At 57.4% G+C, this 18,420-nt stretch overlaps 1 protein-coding gene and 1 long non-coding RNA gene across 16 annotated transcripts in view; one reads left to right on the plus strand and one right to left on the minus strand.

Moving 5' to 3' along the window:
* Nucleotides 1-11,772: 11,772 nt before the first annotated feature.
* Nucleotides 11,773-17,102, minus strand: LOC149750848 (uncharacterized). Of its 2 annotated transcripts, none has more exons than XR_016390893.1 (2): nt 15,155-17,102; nt 11,773-13,281 (listed from the first exon to the last, which is right to left on the minus strand). It is a non-coding gene; the product is annotated as an uncharacterized LOC149750848 (long non-coding RNA). The 2 variants fall into 2 exon arrangements; XR_016390892.1 differs by having other exon boundaries at nt 14,352-17,102.
* The window catches only part of C1H1orf159 (chromosome 1 C1orf159 homolog), a 28,493-nt gene continuing 25,962 nt past the window's right edge, over nt 15,890-18,420 (plus strand). For all 14 annotated transcript variants that reach the window (XR_016390877.1, XM_089902383.1, XM_089902399.1 and 11 more), the window contains exon 1: nt 15,890-16,515. The gene's annotated coding sequence lies outside the window, so the exon portion shown is untranslated. The remainder of the gene's footprint in view (nt 16,516-18,420) is intronic.

The following is an 18,420-nucleotide window of genomic DNA, read 5'->3' on the forward strand; positions in this document are numbered from 1 at the left end:
CTCCTTTCCTGTTAAATTGCAGAGTTCCTTGTATATCCTAGATAACAGTCCCTACGGATGGGCACATTCAATGGTCTTCTCCAGTTCTGCCTATCCATTGATCAGAAATCCTGGTTTTTATAATCAAATGCATCCCTTGTTTGCCCGAGGGTTCGTGCGTTTGAGGTTGTGTCTAAGGCCTCCTTCCCCGTCTCTCCCAGGCCACCGGGTGTCACCGATGGGTTCTCCCTGGACCACCTGTCTTGCACGTGCTCTATACCGTGAGCCTGCTTCCCATCCCCGTCCCAGTTACTCCATCTGGCCCCGTCATCGTACACTAAACACACATGACTGTAAGGTCTGTGCCTGCAACCCATCCCGTCCCTCTGCCTACATGTCGTTTCTGCCTGGTTTGTGTAACCCTTATCTTGCCATGTGCCCCAACATCTGGAAGAGCTAGTTCTCCTCTTCCCTCTTTTTTTAAATGTTTACCTCATTATTCATAACTTTTTCTCTCATAAATTTTAGAGTAACTTTGTCTAGTCCCTGTGAAACTCCAACTGTAATTTTGACTAGGATTGCATGGACCTTACAGATTAATTAGGAAGAGGCAATGTCTGTGTAACGTTGCTCTTGCGCCCACGAAGGCAGAAGACCTCTCCACTGACCCAGATCAGCACCCACAGCCTTTATCTCAGTTCTCAGTTCTCTCCATTCAGGCTGTGTATATTCTTGCCTGAGTTGATTCCTAGATACTTTATTTTCTTCCTTGCTATTGTGAATTCTCTTTCTCCTAATGGGTTATTGCTGGTATAGAGCAATATTATTGATTTTTTCATTAAAAAAAATTGAGGTGCAATTTACATGACATAAAATTAGCCATTTTAAAGCGTATGTTCCAGTGTGCAACGGCGCCCCCTCTGCGTGTGGCTGCTTAATGTCGCCGCCGCTGCAAGGGAAGCCGGCACCCACTGCAGTGACTCCCTGTTCTCCTTGGCAACCACCAGTCTGCTTTCTCTTTCTATGGAGTTGCCTATTTTGGATATTTCATAGAAATGGACTCATACAACGTGCGACTTTTGCCACTTGTCTGGCTTCATTCCTATACTATTGTTTTTTTATTTGGATAAAATACACCTAACATAAAATTTACTGTTTAACCATTTTTAAGTGCACAGCTCAGGGATATTAAGCACATTTACGTTGTTATGCAACCATCACCACCATCCACCTCCAGAACCTTTTCATCTTCCCAAATTGAAACTCTGTCCCCACTAAAAACTCACTCCCCACCCCCTCCCCCAGCCCTTGGTACCCACCCTCCTACTTCCAGTCTTCGAGTTTCACTCCTCCAGGGACCTCATATGAGTGGAATCATAATTGTTTGTCCCTTTGTGACTGGTTTATCTCACTCAGCCTAATGTTCTAATCAATACTATTGATTTTTTGTAGATTGGTCATTTATTCAGCAATCTTATTGGACTCTTATTCTAAAGTTTTCCCATCTGTTCTACTGTTTTTTCTAGATAGATGATTGTATCTTCTGCAACTAATATTGATTTTTTATCTTCTCTTATAATCATATGCCTCATTTATTTTTCTTTCTTTATCATGTTGGCCATGATCTCCAGTCCTATGTTAGGCAGTATCCACTATATGGGGGCACTGTTGGCCTCATCCAGATCTTAAAGAGAATGCATTGGAAGTTTCTCCAGTTAGTGTAAAGTTTGCTATGATGTTTTGATGTGTGAACTTTATCGTGTTAGTGAACTTCACTTTATTTGTTTATTCATTTATTTATTTTTTAATTTATTTGGCTCCGCCGGGTCTTAGTTGCAGTGCGTGCAATCTAGTTCCCTGACCAGGGATCAAACCTGGGCCTCCTGCGTTGGGAGCGTGGAGTCTTAACCGCTGGACCACCAGGGAAGTCCCAAACTTCACTTTTAACGCAAGTTTTTTAAAAGGTGACTTTAAAAATCACAATTAGGTTTTGAAATTTATTTAAAGTTTTTCTGAATCAAATAAGGTAACCACATTTTCTCCTTTAATCTATTGAATTCCTGTTACAAGCCCATTTGGTCATGATGTACTATTTTTAATACACTGTTGCATTTCATTAGTTACAGAGAGGATCTTGATGTTAAGAGGCAAACCCTACATGCCCCTTCACTGCAAGTCCGCACAGCAGGGCACACCTTCCCACAGTGCTGCTTGACCTTCCTCAGCCCTGACCTCCCTTAGCCTTTGCTCATCTATGGGAAGGTGTGCAATGCACAGGAGTCAGGGGTGGCCCAAGACACAGCACACTGAGCACCAAGCTTCCAAACATGAGGAAGACTGCCTGCTGTCCACATTCTCTGTGCTGGGCGCCAGGGTCCAGCAGCGGACACAGTGGGCAGGTCCCTTCCCTGACATCCGGCTGCATCCTGAGGCCCCTTTGGAGCTAGAGGGACCATTGGTGGAGTCCTTACAGGGATTCAGGTGTTAGCTTGTAGGACGTGAATTCTACTGGCATTTAAGATGCTCACGCAGCTCTCAGACAGAGAATCCAGGTGAGGGGAGTAGAGACAGCATATCAGAAGACAAATCATCATATGCGGGGAACAAGGAAAACGTCTCGTCATTTCCAATGGAAAACATGACAGGAAAAGAGCTTACTGTCCCGACATGTAAGATATTTGAGGGAATTCCCTGGCGGTCCCGTGTTTAGGGCTCCTTGCTCCCACTGCAGGGGACGTGGGTTCAATCCCCGGTTGGGGAACTAAGATCCCACAAGGCACGTGGCTCGGCCAAAAAAAAAAAAAAGATATTTGAAGAATTGACACATTAGAATCCTCTGGCCTCAAGGTAACATCTTTTCACAAGGGAATCACCTCCAGGAAGCTGTGCTTAGGCAAGCATCTAGCACCAAGAATCAGAGAAACAGCATCGAGAGGTGAATTTGGTTCAGACTCGTAACGTTGCTGGGGGAGCCAGGGCACCACCAGAGAAGCAGGTGAAGAGCACAGACCCAAGGGGTGCAGATGCAGGAGCTTGGGGGGTGTGCTTGCTCCTCTCACCCAGTTTGGGGGAAATTTATGTCCAGGGGAGCAGGAACTGGAAGGACCATTGGTGGAGCATGTGGTATCAGATCTGCAGGGAAATCACGCGTGTACGGGAGCTGGTGAAGGATGAGGTGCCCTCGCCCGGGAAGGAGTGACAAGTGGCAGCGGCAGACAAAGACCAGGAGGGGCCCCGCTGCCCGGGGGCAGGTCTGAGTTTGGGGGTGCCCAGCAGGTCCAGGCCAGGGAGGGTGGGAGGGAGGCCACGGTGCTGGAACCATGACCATGACCCCCAACAGCGGGGGTCAGTGGTGTCCCTGGAACAAAGCACTGGGTCAGGGCGAGGGTCTGACCCCAGACAGGGGAGCCCGGGCTGCCCTGCACCAGGGCTGGTGTCAGAGCTGGACCCCCATCAGCCTCCACGTGGTGACAGCCTCCCCACGTCCAGCTTTCTGTCCTGTGCCTCTGGGGCAATCACCTCTGCTTGCAGGGATAGCTCAGATGCCCGGAGTAGAAAAGGGCAGCGCTGACCGTGGGCTCTTTCAGCCCTTGGGGGCACCGGGAGACGGCTTCCCGTGTCCACCAGTGTGTGTGGTGGCAGGGCACTGATGGGCGGCTGGCAGGACCTCCTCGGAGCACGTGCACATGTGTGCGTGTGCCCGCGTTGCCCTACCCACCACCGGGAAGTGACTGGGGACCAGGTCCAGCCCTGCTGTGTGCCTGCTGAGGCCACAGCCTGGCCCTCGACTGGGAAGGTGCGCCTGGGAGGCATGTCCAGGTCCAGGCCATCAGAAGTTCAGGGGGCCTGGGGTCGGCCCAGGGTCAGAACGCTTAGAGTCCAAAGTCTGGCAAGCTCCCAGGCCCGTGCCAGCCAGCGGGGCGCCCCCTCCACCAGGCACCAGCCCGCTCGAGTCCCAGGGCCCAGGCAGGGGCCTGCAAGGCCAGAGTGGCAGCCGAGGGCTCTGGTGATGGAGAAGGCCTTGCCCGCGAGGTCCCGCGAGCTGGTTTCTGCAACTTCGGGAGGCCAACAGCCAGGCTCTCTCCCCAGGGTGAGAGGGATGCAGTGATGTAGCATCAGCTCCGCAGTGTTTCCTTCTGGGGTGAAATGTGGACTCGAGAAGCCCATGGGCTGGAACCTGCGACCACCCCCAGCTCTCTCTGAAGAGCGGTGAGGCACCGGGCCCTCCAGCCCGTGCAGGCGCTGGGCAGTGCAGCAGCCGGAGGCCAGGCCTTGGGACTGCAAGACAGAGCCGAGGCCGTGGGAGATGAGAAGAGAGCCAGCCGTGCCCAGCACTTCGCTGCCGCCAGAAACGCTCGACAAGTGCTGTTCTCCATGGCTCCCGCTGTGCGGTCTGCCCCAGGGTGGGGGGCTCGGTGGGCCCCTGGGTGGGAGGCACCGGCTCTTAAAAGTGGTTGGCAATTCCCGTGTTTAACCAAGGGGCCCTTGGCAGTGAGCCGGGCAGTGGGAGGCAACTGCGGGGTGCCCACGGGCCCACTCACGCAGAAAGAGCCGGGGAGCCGCACCGCGGGCAGGAGATCACCGGCACGCGGCAGGGTTTTCCCTGGCGACCAAGCCAGTACTCATGGGGGAAGATGCGCTGGACTGTGGGAAGGAGCCGCCAGCAGCGCCACCCCACACGGAAGGCGCTGGCATCTCCATACGCTTCCTTACAAACGTTTTCCTAGGCACTGATGTAAGTAAATCCAAGTAAATAAATACCGGGTTAAAAACCCAATTACGCTCGTTCCATCCAAGGCCATGTTGTATCTTCTCACTTTGCCGTTATGACACCTCCCTGACGGGGCGTGGTAGCCGCACAGCCTAATGTAGGCACACTGTAGTCTTCATTGCATTTCGCGGATACTGTGTTTCACAAATTGAAGGTGTGTGGCAACCCTGCATTGTCAGATGACAGCATTTCTTAGCAATAAAGTATTTTGAAATTAAGGTGTGCACATTGGTTCTCTTAGACATAATGCTATTGCACACTTAATAAACTACAGTACAGTGTAAATATAACTTATATGCTCTGGAAAGCAAACGCGCGATTCACTTCATTGTGACATTCGCCGTGTTGGGTGGTCTGGAACGGAACCCGCAGAGGTCGGCCTGTATTATCTGTGCATAACAAGTTGGTTTTTGGGGCACTGGGTGAGCGCCCTGCTGCCTGTTTCTGATCAGAATTCCAGGGATGAGCTCAGAGAGCCAGTGGCCTGGTAGGTGACTGCCCCACTGGTGTCCCCGGCTCACGTCCACTCTGCAGATGAGCCACAGGGAGGCCTCCTGGCTCCTCCCAGATCCAGTCAGAAGTAGGTGGAGAACCGGCCCCCAGGCTCTGCAGGCTGGCCGCATCCTGGGCCACACGGAAGGCCAGGCACTGTGGTCCCTTTGGTGTTGCTCCCCGGGGACACTGGGACCACGCCGCAGGCCAACACTCCAGGGTGGCCGGAGAGGGGGGCTGCCCCCAGTCAGAACTGTGGGGCCTCCCCAGCCCCCCTGGCCTGTGTCCCCCTCCTCCCCTCCCACCGCCCCCCTTGCTGTCCATCCTCACCAGCTGCACATCTGTGCTCATGCCCCGGGGGCTGAGGGGCCCTGCCAGGATCTGCCACGGCCATGCTTCACATTTCTGCCTGGGATCCTGGGGCTCTCTTTCAGCTGGCGGCCAGGCCTTGACTGGGACAAGGCCCATCACTCCCTGGATGGCTCAGCTCTATGTGGGCCGGGCTCTGTGGTGTGTGGCCCCTCTATGCACCTGACCGCAGGCCCAGCGCCCAGAGAGCAGAGGGGAACAGGGTCTGCCTGGGTGGCACCTGCACCTGCCCAGGAGATTCCTGGGGGTTGGCGAGGGGACCGAGGCTAGACCGAGGACACAGCCCCCGCCCAGCTTCTCCCTCCAGGGCACCCCGAGGGCCTGGGCAGGAGGTGTCCTGGCTGGAATCCAGGCGGAAGCCAGCTCTGGGCCCAGCCCTGCCCACGCTGCCGCTGTGGTCGGGAGAGACAGGCCACAGCCCCCTTCCTGGCCTTCGAGCCTGCCTGACTGAGGCCCCTGCAGGACATGCCATGCCCACCACGGCCCCTCCACGGTGAGCAAGGTCTGGGGGTGGTGCCGTCAGGAGCGGCCTGCAGCAGTCCCACTGCTGTACGTGAGCTCCGGGGCAAGGGCACCGTTCCACCCCCAGGCTGGGAGCTCTGCGACCCTCGGGTGTGTCTCCAGGCCTTGGCCCCCGCAGGGTACAGGCGCTTCCGGTCCCGCTACTGGGGCCTCAGTACACTGCGGCCAGGCACTGGGACACGTCCTGTGCGGGCTGCCCACGCCTCCTGCACTGGGGATGGACGTCCAAAGCCCCTCAAGCGTGGCCTCCTGCTGGGTGGGGCGTTGCTGTGGAGTGGCCCGAAATCCCCAAGGTGCAGCCAGCTCCCCTCCCACGGCCCGGGCCCCCACGCTGATGACCCCTCTCCCTCCCCGCCAGCCGGCCACTGCGGTTTACTCCTGTGCCTCTGCGGCTGTGAGAACCTTCCATGGCCTTCGTCCCGGTGAGCCCTTAATTGCCAAATAAATATTTGCCCAGGGTGGGGCTTGGTGCTCAGGGTTAAGTATTGCATGGGCTGAAAGTCGGAGGCCCCCATGGTCGCCCTGGAGGGCCCGGGGGGCGTGGGATGCTGGCCCGACCGCGTTCCCAGCCACCCTGTCCAGATGGGAAGGCAGAGCTGACCCTGGCCCGGGGCAAAGGCCAGCCCAGGGACCGAGGAGGACAGAGGCAGGGGAAATCCTGGGAATGCGAGGTGCAAGGGAAGGCTCTGTCCACCCAGAGGTCAGCCAGGACGTGGCTGGTCCTGAGCAACGGGGGACGAGGCAGGAAAAGACACTTCCAGACCAACCCCGTGTCAGTCAGGTGCCTGGAAACAGCAGCGTCTCTGCCTTTCTGTGGCTGGGAACCCAGAGTGGCTGGTGTGGCACAAGGCTCCACGGGGAGGGTCCCGCAGCTGTCTGCGAGGGTGGACGCAGCCGCCTGATGACCAGCCCTGGATGTGCCGCCTCCCTCTTCCTCACACTGCGTCCACTGAGCAGTGAGTCGGGAGTCGGAGGGGAGGGCTGCTCGGGGCCGTGGGATCCCAGGGCACTGGTCAGGATCAGTGCATTTGGTTTGTGTCCTGGAAGCCACTTGTCCCCTGTGGGCGTTTGTTGTTTTTACTGATGGACTGGCGGTTGGTCAGTTAAGACTATAAAGTGGGAGGAGTTTTGAAAAGATACACATTTGGAGTCAACCTAACTCCTAGGAACGCCAGGCCACGCGCAGCCGGCCCTGCGGCGGTTCCTGCCATCCTGGGAATCGTGGGGACACATGTCCTCCACCAGGCTTTCCAAGCATTCAATCTGCTTTTCACGGGCACACGTGTGCACTCATGCTATGTGTTTGTCACTCTTTGCAGCAGCCCCGACGCAGTCCCAAGTCCCCACAGCAAGCCAGGGTCTGGGCTGGTTTAGTGTCAGCTTGGCTGGGCCACGGGGAGCCCAGGTATGTGTCCAGACCTCGTCCCAGGCGTTTTTCCATGAGATTAACACAAATCGGTGGGCCAAGGAAAGCAGATGGCCCTCCTGTGAGGGTGGGCCTTGTCTGATATGTCAAGGGCCTGAATGGAACAAGGAGGCCGGTCCTCCCCACTAAGGGGATGCCTCCAGCCTCTGGCCCAGAGCGACCCCGCGCTCTCGGGGCCTCCAGCTGGCCGACTGCACACCCCGGGGCTCTCGGCCTCCATGCCCGCCAAGTCCTCATAATGAATCTCTGTCTGTCCATGTGCGTCCTGCTGGTCTGTTTCTGGAGACCCTGACTCGTGTGTCTGGGTGAATGGGTGGCTGTGGCCACGCGGGCTTCGGTGGGTGGGGGCGGCCTGGGTGTGGGTCAGGGAGGAGGTGTGCCACTGGGGGTCCCAGCGTCCGGGCCCAGGAACCGACCAGGACCCTCCCATGGCGAGGGCGAGGGGCTGTGTGATCGGATGGAAGGGGAGGTCTGAGGTCTGAGACGAGGTACAGGAACACGGCTGCAGGGGAAGGAACAGCCCCTCCAAGTCCCAGGGACGACACAGAAAATGAGGGCGGGGACCTGTGTGCTGGGCAGGCCTGACAGCCCGAGTTTGCTGGGGCTGTCCCAGCGCTGCTCCCAGTTTTGGGGACCCCAGGCAGCCATGGTGGGGGGTCTTCGGGTTCCTGGAACAGGGAGGCACTGGGTGTCGCTGGTCGAGGCGGGGTCCCCTTCTCCTCCCCCAGGGAACGGGGCCTCAGTGCCAGCCCAGGAGCACACACACACACACATTTCTGCGCCTCCAGGAAAGGGTCCAGGCCCAGGCCGGCTCCCTCTGCAGTCCGAGGGCCTGGGACAGCTGAGGCGCTGGCTGCCGCCTGCTGCACGAGGGCGCCACCTGCAGGCTGGCTTGGGAACGCGCCATCCCCAGGGCCCCAGCCAGGGATGGTTGAGCCCCAGAGGCAGCTAGACCCAGGTCATCCCAGCCCAGCTCAGAGGTTTGCTAATGACAAGCAGGGGACTGGCCTCCCTGCTGGGCTGTGTCCCTGGAGCTCTGAGAAGATTCCAGCAAAGGTTAAACGTGCTCTTGGTCTTTCAGCCGTGAGCGAGGTGCACGTGGGGCCCAGAGGTCTGCTTGGCAGGCACGGCGTCCCGGAAGCCGGCACCCCCAAGGTGCTGTCCCCACCCAGCCCTTCACCAGGTGACCGGTGACTACACAGTCCCCACGCGGTGAGGACCCTGGAATGTAAGCTCCGGGTGGAGTGTCTGGGCACCCGGCACACCTTCCTGCTGCTCTTCAGATGACAGCCCCACCCAAAGGTCTGCGTGACATTTGCAGGCAGCCCACACCACAACCCGGGGAAACCGGCCTGGTTAGGGTTGTAAAGAGCAATTAAGGCCGCCTTCTAATTGCGGGCAATGAATTAGCTGATGATCGACCTCCCCCCGCATAAGGAAGAGCTTATGCTTGGAAGAGCATAAGAAGAGCTTGGGAAGCTCTGCTTGGGAAGAGCTAAGGACCTTCACCTGCTCTTCCCTGGGCTGTGCAGGTGCCCAGCGGGCGTGGGGAGTGGGGGACAGGCCCGAGGGGCTCCGTGGGGCTGGGGGTCCTGAGCCTGCCCATGCCCACCCAGGTCACATCACCTTCTGAGCTCCTGCAGAGAACGCTCTCTTACCGGGGGCGGGGGAGGGCAGCCCCCAGGGAACCCAGTGCAGAGCGGATAATTGCCTGCCCCGCCCTTCCAGGAGCGGGAAGCAGTGGGAGGCGAGCCTGGACACGCCTGCTCCCTGGGCGCCCGGGGTACCTCCTTCCTGGGTTGACGCAACAGAAATGCCCACAGGCGCTCTGGGAGCCCTGGGTCGGGGGTGCGGGCTGTTTGTGCCTCAGGCTCCTCTGGGCGACCCTGGCCCAGCCAGAGGGTCCCCCCTTTCTGCAGCGGCAGGATGTGGAGGGGCTGGGAACCCTTTGTCTGAGCAGCCATCTTACAGGAAAAGCTGAGCATGAGAAAGGCCACTGGGTTTCAGGAGACGGACAGAAACAAAGACCCTGAGACGGTCAAGTCCAGACGGGGGCAGAGAAGCTACCCCATTTCCCCGACGGGAACGTCTTCCCAAAACCGTGGCGTTGCTCACTGTGTGCTTAGTTGTCATCTGGTCCCATGTGTGATCCCGGGAACACCCCGCAGTCAGGTGCAGAGTGGCCCCCGCAAGGAGCCTTCCAGCTGCCCCCACCCACTGTCGTCTGTTCTCCACCTCCATAACTCTGTCATTTCAGGAATAAGGGTGCTTTTGAGACTGGCTTTTTTTCACCCAGCCAATGCCCGCAGCCCCCCTGGCGCAGGTGGTGCCCCACAGCTGGCTGACCTGCTCTGCCACCTGGAACACCTGGGTGGTTGCCAGGTTTGGGTTTTACAGACAAAGCCACCGTGGACATCAGTTTTCGTCTCTCTGGAATAAATGCCCCGGAGTGCCACTGCCAGCATATGCGGTAGGTGATGTTCAGTTTATGAGAAACTGTCAGACAGCCTCCCAGGGCCTGTTCCCTTTCACTCCCCACCAGCAATGCAACAGTGATCCGGGTCCTCTGCAGCCTCGACAGCACTCGGTGTTGTCACTATTTTTAATTTTAGCCATTCTGATGGGTGAGTGGTGGTACCTCATGTGGTTTTTTGTTTTTTGTGTTTTTTTTGCGGTACGCGGGCCTCTCACTGTTGTGGCCTCTCCCGTTGCGGAGCACAGGCTCCGGACGCGCAGGCTCAGCGGCCATGGCTCACGGGCCCAGCCGCTCCGCGGCATGTGGGATCTTCCCGGACCGGGGCACGAACCCGTGTCCCCTGCATCGGCAGGCGGACTCTCAACCACTGCGCCACCAGGGAAGGGAAGCCCCTCATGTGGTTTTAACTTGCATTTCCCTGATGGCAAATGATGCCGAGCATCTTTACATCCGCCTACCGGCCATCTGTAGACCTTGTTCAATGAAATGTCTCTTCATGTCTCTTGCTCACCTTCTAATATTTTAAACTATTTACAAAGGTAATACATTCTATTTGTTTTTCTTTGTTTTTGGCCTCGCCACTCGGCTTGTGGGATCTTAGCTCCCCGGCCAGGTACTGAAGCTGGGCCCCGGCAGTGAAAATGCTAAGTCCTAACCACTGGACTGCTAGGGAATTCCCGACATTCTATTTCCTTTTCAACTTTATCTGAATCAACAAAATCCTCCAGATACCTGGAGGTATATAACTGCCAGACACCTATCTTAATTAAACTTATATGCAGGTTATTCCAAAAATTCTCTTAAATTTTCAACACTTACTTATATAAGTTTAGTTGGATTTCATCTTAAAGCAACGAATGTAAATAATGCCCTCCCCTGAACGATGATTTGGTGGCAAAGCTCACCATCTCAACAGGAGATGCACGACAAACACGAAACATGTACTGATTCCACTTCAACACACAAAAATATTAGCGCCTGACTTTTTGTTTCTCCTAGCCCTCCCCACAGTGAATCAACCCCCCACCCTCAGCTGGGAAATTCCCACTCAGGGAAAGTCTGCACACAGGCCCAGGCGGAAACCTCGACCGCAGAGACTTCTGCGGGACGCTGACTCAATCCAGGCGCTGACCCTGGCGGGTTTTGCTGGCAGCCGGCCCGCTTCCCACGTTGCTCCCTGTGGCCTGCAGGGGGCCTCCCCCCACGGGACTGCTCTAAGGGATTTGGCATTTCTGTGGTCCTTAAGACAGTAAATTTATTTTCCATCTTAGCCTGGAAATTCTTCAACCGGATGGGCTCCTAAGAGACGTCCTCATACTCCCCACCAACCTGATGGAACTGGGACTGTGCAACTCTTGGGGATCCTCAGAAGGCCCCAGGACAGCTCTCTCAGCCTCGTCTGGACCATACGGGGCCACCGCCCAGCAGCCACTCACCTGACACAGACTCTTCCTCACGTCCATGACGTGTCCCGCCCCCGCCCCCCACTGCTCCCCAGGCCTTGCCAGGCCTCTCCCTGCCCTTGGAGGGGGCCAGGTAACCCCCTGCCCGCCTTACAGAGCAGGGGCTGGCACTCAGGGAGCTGGCTGAGCCCTGACACTCCACACCACTGACGACATGGCCCTGGATGCCACTGCCGGGAGACAGGCCTGTGCGGGGCGGCCGCTGGGGGCGAGTCCCACACGGCGCTGCCCAGAGCAAACACCTGACAGCTAACACTGGAAGCTGACCCAGGAAGCCAGCATAACTTTCCCGTGTATTGCTGGGGAGGCGGGGAACCACAACACACTCTCAAGAGGGCTGTTTTCTCTGAGGAGCAGGAACTGGGAGTTTGGAAGGAAAGTGTGGAGCTGGAGATAAAAACAAAAACAGAAACAGACTTCTGCTCGTAGCCAGATGGCGCCACTGGGCCGATCACCCCACCCCCAACCAGCTAAAACCCAGGCAAGATCCAGGAGACGACCGCCCTCAAGGTATTGGACATCGGGTGACCGAGGACAGTGACCCCCAAGATGCGGGGCCCAGGACCCCCCGAATCAGGAGATGGAGCTGATGGCCCAGAGGGCCCAGTGCGGCTGGAGTGCCCAGGACGGAGCCGCAGAGGGGCAGGCAGGGTGGGCAGGCGCAGGCGAGCACACGTGCACACTCGGACCCGCGGGGGCTGCGAGGGCACTCAGAAGGGCTGGCCTCAGGAGTGAGGAACAGTGAATGCTGCCCAGAATCTCCTCACAAAGCTCAAAAGAAAGATCCAAAAGGGTCAAACTCTTTCCAAGTAACTTTTGCGCATCCTAGAACAAAGCTCAAATACTGATGGAATACAAAATGCCCAGCACCAAGGTCAGTTCACATCTGGCAACCAGCCGAAGATCGCCAAAGCCTGCTCAGACATAAGTAGATAACTTCACTAAAGAAATTGAAATGATGGTTAAAAACCTTCTCACAAAGAGAATTCCAGGCCCAGATGGCTTCACTGGTAAAAAGTCTACCACACATTTAAGGAAGAGTCAAGACCAATTCTCTGCTACTTGGTCCGGAAAATTCAAGCGGAGGCTAACCCTGACCCTTCTATGAGGCCAACGTGACCCTGATAACAAACAAAGGCCTTACAGGAAAACCACAGGCCGATGTCCCTTGCAACACAGATGCAAAAATTCTTAGCAAATTAATTCTTAACTTGGAGAACCTTAGCAAATTGACACAGCAATATATAGAAAGGGTAACATATCATGACCAGATGGAACATAAGGTTGGTTTAACATTAGAGAATCAATGTAATTCACCACATGAACAGGCGCTTCTCAATAGATTTTTTTTTTTTTTTTTTTTTTTGCGGTACGCGGGCCTCTCACTGTTGTGGCCTCTCCCGTTGCGGAGCACAGGCTCCGGACGCGCAGGCTCAGCGGCCATGGCTCACGGGCCCAGCCGCTCTGCAGCATGTGGGATCTTCCCGGACCGGGGCACGAACCCGTGTCCCCTGCATCGGCAGGCGGACTCTCAACCACTGCGCCACCAGGGAAGCCCTCTCAGTCGATTTTTAAAAAAGCTTTTGACAAAACCCAACATCCATTCCCGGTTAAAAACAAAACCAAAACCAAACAAACAGAAAAACCAAGTAAGAAGTAGAAGAAACTTCCTCAGCTTAGTGAGATGGGGGTTCCCTGTGGGCCCACGGGTGTGAAGTATGGATGAGACTTCCAAGCAGAGGTGTCGAGGGGACAGCGGGTTACATGAGCCTTCAAGAAACTCCTACAAGGAAAGATAAAAGTTGCAGATAATTTTATTGTTCATTTCAGAAACTTTAGGGGGAAAAAATGTAAACACGAGGCTTTCAATGGATCCCACGAAAAGATGCCTCAGATCCCTCGCCTTGCTGTGCCACCGGCCTGGGGACCCTCACCCGATCCGAACCAAGCCTCCTCCCCACTGCACGCCCACCCTGACCCAGACTCCAGCCACCGATGGGGACTCTGCAGGGAGTCAGTCGAGAATGCACGTGCTTTGTCCGTCTGCAGGCTTCTTTGGCAGCATTTTCAGGAAACCCACATTTGACAGGACTGAGAATAGCTGGAGTGAGAAGGTCACCCCTTGATAGTAAATGATCTGTTATTAGCGGATGGCCTGACCTTAGGGCCACGTGGGGCTGCAGCAGGCGGCGAAGAACACTGTTTCCCCTGCCTTCAGAAAACCACCAAGAAAGTGGAAGTGGACCAAAGTCCGACGGAGCAATGATTCTGCAACAGGCACGGCAGGCGGGTGCGGGGCCCCCGGTGGCAGAGATGCTGCTCTGCTGCCCAAGGATGTTTCTCAAACATCCCAGTGCAGGAACCGTGCAGGTTCCTCCCGACCGCAGGGGCCCACGAGAGCTGTCACATTCCCAGGCACAATTTTGTCCTTGAGAGACTTTACCATTGCCATCAAGAGTCACACCATTGGGCTTCCCTGGTGGCGCAGTGGTTAAGAATCCACCTGCCAATGCATAGGACACGGGTCGAGTCCTGGTCAAGGAAGATCCCACATGCTGCGGAGCAACTAAGCCGGTGTGCCACAACTACTGAGCCTGCGCTCTACAGCCCGTGAGCCACAACTACTGAAGCCTGCACGCCTAGAGCGCCCCCCCCGCCCCCGCCACATCTCTGACAGACAGAAAAGCAGTGCCACGAGATCGCTCTTGGAGCCAACATCAGCTCCTCCCACGGAGGCCCCCGAGGGCCACCCTGGGATCAAGCCCCCGCCTCCAACTAAAGAAACTCAGCTACCGCTGTCCTTGGGAAGAGAAGACACAAATGCGACTTGTCCTTCTGCCCCAGTTCTCTTACTTGGAGAGTAGCCTCACACTGCAAGATGCTTTATTTCTGTTGAAAACTCTGGACATTCAAACTTGGGATGAACGTCCTGAGGCGGCTCCCAAGGGGAAGAGAACCCGTGGAATTCGGGCCGGATGGCCAGCTGGTGCAGAAGCCAACTGGGAGTCCAGGGGCCAGGCGTAGGCTGGTGCCAGCTGTCCTACAGCACTCCGTATAACTGTAGACCCTGACCCTAACCTGCCCTGACTCTCACTCCGATGCCCCTACCGAGGCCGACGGGGTCCTGGCCCTTTGATCGCACACATGCGACCCCACGTGCTGAGAAGCGAGGAGCGTGCAGGACACAGAGCAGAGGCAGAGCCTGAGGCCACAAGGCGGACGTCCTCCGGTGTCATCCTGTCGGGACAAACCAGCCTGGGACGCCAACAGTCCTGTCACCTAGACCCCATGGTCTTTGGGACTGACTGGGGAGCATTCCCAGCGCCTGGGAGGCACCACAAGGCCACGGGGTGGGAGCTTTCGTGGAAAGAACCACCAGTCCGACCAGCTTCACCAGTTCAAGGAAACCCGAGACCACGCGTCTTTCCCATGCACCCCTCTTCATACTGAATGAGGAGGTTCGGGAGAGACGCGAAAAGCCCGTGTTACAGGCGTCCATGCGGACTGCAGTCTTCGGCGTGGGTGCCCGTTCCGATGCAGGCCTCTCTGCTCAGACCCACCGGCCCAGACACTGCTCTCCGAGTAGCCGCCCTTAAGGAAAGTCGGCCCCCGCCCAACGGCACAGAAAGCACGACAAGGGGGGTGGTCGGTCTTACTCTCTTTTCTCCAAGCTCCTCGTCACAGCCTTCCCCAGAGGCAGGCTTGGTGCGGACCAGGCCCCGGGGATCCCACGTACCCCGACCCCACCCCGTGAGAAGGGCTCCGCCTGAGGTCCCGAAAGTGGCAGAGCTGGGCGAGGGGCAGTCCCGGAACAGCGTCCTTCCTGGGGAACCGCGCACAGAGGATGCAAACCCCACAGAGGCCTTTTCCCGGCCCCGCCGTCCACCGCGCCCGAGCGCGGGCCGGGCCCCCGGGCGCCGGGAGCGGCCCCCAGGCCGATTCCAGAGGCGCAGCCGGAACCCTGTTCGCAGCGCGGCGCCGCCCTCCGGGACGCGGCTGTGTAACCCCGTCCTGTCTCCGGAATCGCTGCCCCGCCGGACACCGACGGGCAGCCTCGCCGACCGTCCACGAACAGCTGTCCCCCCGGCCAGCACAGGTCTCCCGTCGCTTCCGCTGCCCTATTCAGGGCCCTAGACTACACTTCCCAGGCCGCTCCGCGCGCGCTTGCAGATGTCGCAAGAACCCTGGCCTGGCGGGGGCGGGCTCTCGCGTGGACCGCCGGGAGGTGTAGTTTTGGGCTGGGAGCCACGCTCCCTGGTACCCAGGCTCGGGCTGCAGAGAGACTACAAGTCCCAGGGGGCGCAGCGCGACCGCCTGGAGGGCGGGGGGTACGAAAGAGGAACCCGAAGGGCGCGGGGGTGAGTGAGGGGCCTGGGGCGGGCGCGCGGGGAGAGGGCGGGGGGCTACCCTTGAGGTGCAGACCCTGGGCCAGGCGGTAATGGCGGGGCGGGGCGGAGGGCGCGGGGTCCGGCCGCCCTGCTCCTCCGCGGCCCCCGCCGCCCCGGCCGCGCGGGAGGGCCCTGAGGTGGATATCGCCCCCACAGTGTCCAGTCTGGTCCCGCAGGGTCTGTGTGCGTCGTCACCAGGACGATTTAATTGACGCTTTAGTTTCGGTTTAATTGAGACCGGGGTTCGGACGCACGTATCACAGCGTTTCAAGGAGCAGCGTTCGAGCCAACGTAGCTCCTCGGTGCCCGAGCGCCAGGGTGGCCCTTTTGTCCTGTTCCCCGGGCCCCTGCGGGGCCGGGGGCAGAGCTGGGCCCCATGCTTCTCTGCTCCTCCCCGTGCCTCCGCAGCAGGCTGTGTTAGCCAGAGTCTGAACGGCCACGGTGATCTCAGGAGCTCCTAGAAGGAAATCAAACCTGCGTTTTCCGGAAAGTTTCTCTTCCTGGCACACGCTCACCCCACCTGGCCCTGGGCGCTCCTCCCAAAGGCGGAGCAGCCGCGGCTCGAGGGTGCTCACCCCCGCACCCCTAGGGCGCCGCCCGCCCCTCCCTGCATCGCCCTGTGCCTCGAGGTAAGCTGTGATTTGTCGCGTAATTCAGTTGAAGAACGACCTCTGGTCACCACAGCACTGGGAATCCCGCGTCCCCAAGGCCAAGGACCCCCCCAGGTGGGCTCCAAGGGTCCAACCGGCAGCTCCGTCTCGGGACTGCTGAGGCCCCCGAGCCGTAAGTGTCAGCAGCCGGGAGTGTGTCCTTTACGTCGGTCAGATCGTTCACTGCGCTGATCTTCCTTGGGCGTGGGGGGATTTTCAGAATGGGAAGCAGCAGAATGAGAAGGTCCGCGGTTCTCATATTGCCCGTTGGCGCCCTTTGCTCGCCGAGAGGCTGACTGGAGGTACCCGCACGGAGGCTCTGGAGATGCCGCGGGCCCTCCTGCGTTGTGCTCGACGGTGGGAGAAGGAAAGGGCAGCACACGTGAACTGTGAAGTTGGTGACCACCTGCCCCTCTCCCCTCTCCAGCCACAGCTGCCCGCAAGGCTGGAAGATCGCGTCTGCCCCCTGCCGTGGTCACCCGGGCAGGGCGGAGAGCTGTTTATGTGGTTTTCTGGCCCAGCACCCAACAGCTATTGAGGGACCTGAATAATTCCCCCCACCCCGCCCCGCCCCGCCGTTACCTGACGTGTTACTTGTTCAGAATCACAGTGACTTCTTCCTTGAAACCAGTGCTTCTAAGGATAAATGAGAGTCATGAGAGAACACATGGTACAATTTAAATTCTCACCAAACTTTTCATTACCTTGTAGAAATTTTTGGACCCAATTCCTTAGATTTTTGGCTCCAATAAGATTTTCAAAATAGAAAATGAATTACATTTATTCAGTTCGTGATTACATATAATCCACATAAGTGAAGTGCATAGGTTCAGTTTGCCCAGTTTTGACAAATGTATATAGCTGTGTAACTTGCACACTGGCATGATAGAGCACATTTCTGTCATCCCTAAAGGTTCCCTCATGTTGTGTCCCCCGAATCCTTGTGTCGAAGCCCTGACCCCCAGCGTGATGTTGTCTGCAGGTGGGGCCTTGGGAGGGTGATCAGGGTGAGGGGGGCCCATGAGGGGATCGGTGCCCTGATAACAAGAGGAAGACAGAGACCCCCCTCCCTGCTCACACACCAGGCAAGGCCAGGAGGACCGCGAGAAGGCAGCCGTCTGCAGGCCGGGAAGGGCCCTCACCAGAGGCCGGATCTGCCGGCACCTGGACCTTGGGCCTCCCAGCCCCGGTTCTGTGAGGAACAGTGTCTGTCTAAGCTACCCTGGGCTGACTGAGACCTCGTAAGCCTTCCCAGCCCTGCTCCCCAGGAGCCGGCATGGTTCTGATTTCTGCCACGTTCCTTCATGGTGCTGTGTTAGACTCCATGGTCTGTGGAGCGCCCTGGCTGTCCGCAGCGCAATGCCTGACCTGGGACAGCACTTGGGTGGGTTCCTGGCATTGTCTTGGGTGATGGGGTCATGCACATTCTTGCACTTGTGTTCTGTGGGCGTGAGACTGCCATGTGGGGCCTGGTGGGCAGGGCGGTGTTCACTAGTGTCTTCCATCTGCATCTCCTTGAGCAGTGATGCTGGGCATGCGTCCATCTGCGACACCCGCTCGAAGCATCTGATCAAGTTTTTTGCCTTTTTTAATTTTAATTTAAAAATTTTAAATATTTATTTTTTAAATTTATTTTTTGCTGTGTCTCAGTTGCGGCACATGGGATCTTCCTTGCAGCATGCGGGATCCTCTGCTGTGGCACGTGGGCTTCTCTCTAGTTGTGGCGCGCAGGCTCCACGGCGCATGGGCTCTGTAGTTGCAGCACGCGGGCTTTCTAGTTGTGGCCCATGTGCTCAGTAGTTGCCCCGCAGCATGTGGGATCTTAGTTTCCCGACCAGGGATCAAACCCTCGTCCCATGCATTGGAAGGTGAATTCTTAACCAC

Source organism: Delphinapterus leucas, chromosome 1 (assembly GCF_059928025.1).
Source record: "Delphinapterus leucas isolate spDelLeu-1000000601 "Yukka" chromosome 1, BTC_Dleu_Yukka2, whole genome shotgun sequence".
Classification (NCBI taxonomy): Eukaryota; Metazoa; Chordata; class Mammalia; order Artiodactyla; family Monodontidae; genus Delphinapterus; species Delphinapterus leucas.